Source organism: Dipodomys spectabilis, unplaced genomic scaffold (assembly GCF_019054845.1).
Source record: "Dipodomys spectabilis isolate Male_0828 unplaced genomic scaffold, ASM1905484v1 ptg000177l, whole genome shotgun sequence".
Classification (NCBI taxonomy): domain Eukaryota; kingdom Metazoa; phylum Chordata; class Mammalia; order Rodentia; family Heteromyidae; genus Dipodomys; species Dipodomys spectabilis.
The window spans coordinates 470,244-474,471 of record NW_024870854.1 but is presented as its reverse complement, the minus strand read 5'-3'; the positions used below and the strand labels follow the sequence as shown (position 1 = coordinate 474,471).

The following is a 4,228-nucleotide window of genomic DNA, read 5'->3' as shown; positions in this document are numbered from 1 at the left end:
TTCTTCTCTGGTCACAGGTTTGAGGCCAAACGTGAGAAAAGAGTGTCACAGTATTTTGGAGCAAATATCCACAGGATATGTCAGTTCTGTCACTTAGCATTGAGCTGCAGTGAATTTCTTGTCTCAGGATGAGAGGACCGAAATCTGGAGTGATCCTCATACTGTCTGCAATGCTCCTTTTGCCTATAAAATGATCTAATCATTATGAGTGTTTTGTGTCTCCAAATTTAAGTATCTAGAACACACTAGAAGCATCTTCCTGTTTCTGTTTTTCTCTAGTACCTCTCGAGATTTAGACTAAAGATTTGTGTGAAGCGGCTGCTCTGCAAATTCCTGAGAAAAGCCACTTGAAGCCTCCTCAGTAGATCGCCATTCAAAGCCAGCTGAGCAGGAAACTCGGTGAGACTCTTATCTACAATGAACCACCAGTGAACCCGAAGTGGAGCAGTGGCCCAGACGGTAGAGCTCCAGCTTTGAGAGAGAAAGCTGAGCAGGACATACAAGCCAGACCATGCAGGAAAGCCTGGGAGTTGATTATGTCCAATTAACGACCAGATAGCTCTTCAATTACTTTCTGTTGGCATGTTGCATGGGCCTAGGTGAGAAGTCTTGCCCCTGTTATCTGATGATACAGGTAATGGGACCTGAGATCCTAGGACCCATGGGTCCTACAGAAGAGAAGTATTTTTTAGACATCATATCAGGAAAATTTGGGCATAATCAGTAGGAATGCTTCAGAAATATGGAGAAAAACAGTTTGGGACCAGCAAGTTAAAACAATAAACAGAGCAGCAGAATAAAATCCCATATAGATTCGAGGAAAACAACACTCTTTTTTTGCAATGTGAATTCAGAAGGCCATGTTCACTTAGAAGGTATCACAAGTTTGTACCTAAAATATTGCATTGATACATTTTATATTCTGATATATATTCTAAACCTAATTATTTATATTCTAATTCTATTTATTGGAATAAATATCAATTTATTTGTCAAATTATCAATTAAGTCTACTAAGTTTCATAGTGTGAAATATAAAATCATCACATATAAATGTAAAATACATAACTATATATAATATAAGTAAAAGGTTCATGTTTTGCATTGTTCGGTTGTGGTTAGGGTATCAAAGGCAACTCTGTTTTAAAGTATTATTCCATTATCTCTACCTCAGTGTTTGGTAGAGTTAAATCTAAAGCTTTACCATTTGTAGATTTACAGCCTGGAGGCAAGAAGAAACACTGTGGTAAAAACATTACCAATTTAGGGAGGTTGAGCTTTTCTTCATGTGTCTATTGGCCATCCTTCTTTCTTCTTCCGAGAAGTTTCTCTTTAGGTCTTTTGTCCATTTATATATTGGGCAGTTGTTTCTTTGAGTATTTGTTGTTGGGGATTTAATTTTTTGAGTTCCAAGTATATTTTAGATATGAGACCCTTGTCCATTGTATGGCTAGTGAAGATCTTCTCCCAATCCGTGGGCTTTCTATTGATCTTGCTAGCTATGTCCTTTGCCATGCAGAAGCTCTGCAACTTCATGCAATCCCATTGTCCAACCTTTCTTTGATTTGTTGTGTTTCCAGGACTCTATTAAGAAAATTTCGGCCTGCGCCAAGGAGACCTAGGGTTTCTACAATTCCATCCTGTAATGTTTTCAGAGTGTCTGCTTTGACTTCGAGGTCTTTGATCCATTTGGAGTTGATTGTGATGCAGGGTGATAATGCAAATCAAAACAACATTGACATACCACCTCACCCCAGTTAGAATGGCAAAATGAAGAACTCTAATAAAAACAGATGCTGGAGGTTATGTGGACAGAAGGGAACCTTACTGCATTGTTGGTGGGAGTGTAAACTTGTTCAACCACTTTGGAAAGCAGTATGGAGGTTCTCACAAAACTTCACATAGAGCTCCCCTATGACACAGCAATCCCACTTTGGGGCATTTACCCAAATCTTTACAAACAAGACCACACTATAGCTACCAGCACACCTATGTTAATTTCAGAATTATTTACCATAGCTAAGATATGGAACCAACCCAGATGCCCCTCAGTAGATGAATGGATCAAGAAAATGTGGTATATATACAGGATGGAATTCAATGCCTCCATCAGGAAGAATGACATTGACCCATTTGTTAGGAAATGGAAAGGCTTGGAAAAAATTATATTAAGTGAAGTAAGCCAAGCCCAAAGAAACATAGGTCCCATGGTTTCTATTATTTGCAATATCTAGTATATGTATGAGTCAAGCAGAAAAGGTCAGATAATGTGATGTTAGGAAAATGAACCCTTAGATATGTATTTAGATGTTTTTTTTCTTTCATGCATTTGTTTCTAACGCACTTATAAGATTATCTCTTTGTTGCTTTCTATGTCCCTCCTCCACATTATAACCCCTGCTTTCACTATATTTGATATCAGTATAATTTGTAAAGGAGAAGGGAAAAAACAAGTCGTTTAAGGATAGTGGTGGACCCGTTGCAACAATGAGAAGTACAAGTTGTCATGTCGAAAACGAACTTTACAACTTTGGTGGGGAGGAGGGTTGGGTGGGGTCGGGGGAGGCAGGGAAGGCATGTGAAGGGTAAACAAAGGAGGAGGCTGTAATGCTTGATAAGAAATGTACTCATTATCTTGCCCATGTAATTGTTACCCCTCTGTACATTATGTTCACAATAAAAATAAAAATAATAAAAATCATTACCAATTTAAGGCCTAATAATGAAGAGAAATATATGGACTTCTCTTGCAACTATGAAAATATTTGGTGATAAAATGGCAGTAGTGTAAGTTCCTGCCTGGTTGGAAGGTAGACAGGTCAAGACATTAGGTAATCATGCATGTGAACAATTTTTCACCTTCTTGGCTTTAGCTAATTTTGAAATGGTAGGTATCATAAACAATCATATTTTGATAAAATGCCTTCTAGTGTGAACAGTTCTGGCTAAACTATTCATCTCTCTATGATCCCTGTAACTAAGATTAGTTTTGTTCCAGTAATACAATCTATGCTGTCAGAGTAAGATATTCTGGTTGGTCTGTTCTTTCATGGAAGAAGGGTAAAGGGTCAGGTAGACATTTGTGCCAATAAGACCTCATTTGGGAAAATTTCAGCTCCATATATTTAGAAGTAGCTCTTAAACAAGGCTTACTTTGAATCCATTGGCTTCACAGAGCTAACACAGTTGGATAAATAAGTACTTGAAAAAGCCGTCTCCTTTGGACTTAGCTATAAATACTTGAAAGTATGATCAGATTCTAAATGAAAAAGACTTAAAATAGTCATTGACAAAAAGATTGCAAATGTGAGCAATCAACTGAACAACATATTTTTTTCAACTATTCACAGAATTTTAGGGAAATAAGATTAATAGCATTTTTAGGAACAACAAGGTTCCCTTGTTACAAATAGGCACCTAAGCATATAAGCCTGTATAAATATTTCATCATTAACTACTTAAATTTACAGGATACTACATTCTTCAGCAGCTTGTATACCAAAATTACAACAATACAGAGATTAACATGGCACTTGTACAACGATGATATGAAAATTTGTGAAGTATTCAAAATTTTTCATTCTTCAGATGCAAGAAATGAAAAACAGCTATTAAAAAGTTGGTTGGTTACAAAATTACAAGTGTAACAATACACGTAATTCATATAATTAAAAGTTACTTTGACATCAATGTATTAAATTTTCACCTTAGAAAGGCCTTTACATAGCATAACCTTTACACAACTTTTGAAATTAGACAACATTGTCGTTTTATCCCAAAGAAATATAATACTATAATATCAAATGCAGTTTCTTCCAAGTGGATCTTCAGACCTGGTTTGACATATTGGTGACAGTTCCAGTGTATTTTTGCTATCTCAATTTCCAGCAGCAAGATGCAAGGGGGTCAAGAAGCCTCTAGTTTGGGCATTGTTATCTGCATCATGAAGAAGAAAGAAGCCACTCTGGTATTATTACACGTATATGCACTGTGCAGGGGTGTCCAGCCATCTACAGTTATTGCATGTGCCCCTTGAGCCACCAACTCATGAACAATGTCTAAGTGTCCACTGTAGACTTCCCGATGAAGAGGGGTATACTCATAGTCATCCCTAGTATTCACATGAGTGGCCTTTTTGGAAAGTATTCTCTGCACTGTAGTAAGCTGGTTATTTTCAGCAGCCCAAAGAAGAAATTTGCTTGGATCCTTCTCCATTTTTTTTCTTGCA

At 37.0% G+C, this 4,228-nt stretch overlaps 1 pseudogene; it reads left to right on the top strand.

Annotated features, from left to right (window-relative positions):
* Window positions 1-3,478: 3,478 nt before the first annotated feature.
* LOC122120720 lies at window positions 3,479-3,578 on the top strand (annotated as a pseudogene).
* Window positions 3,579-4,228: the final 650 nt, after the last annotated feature.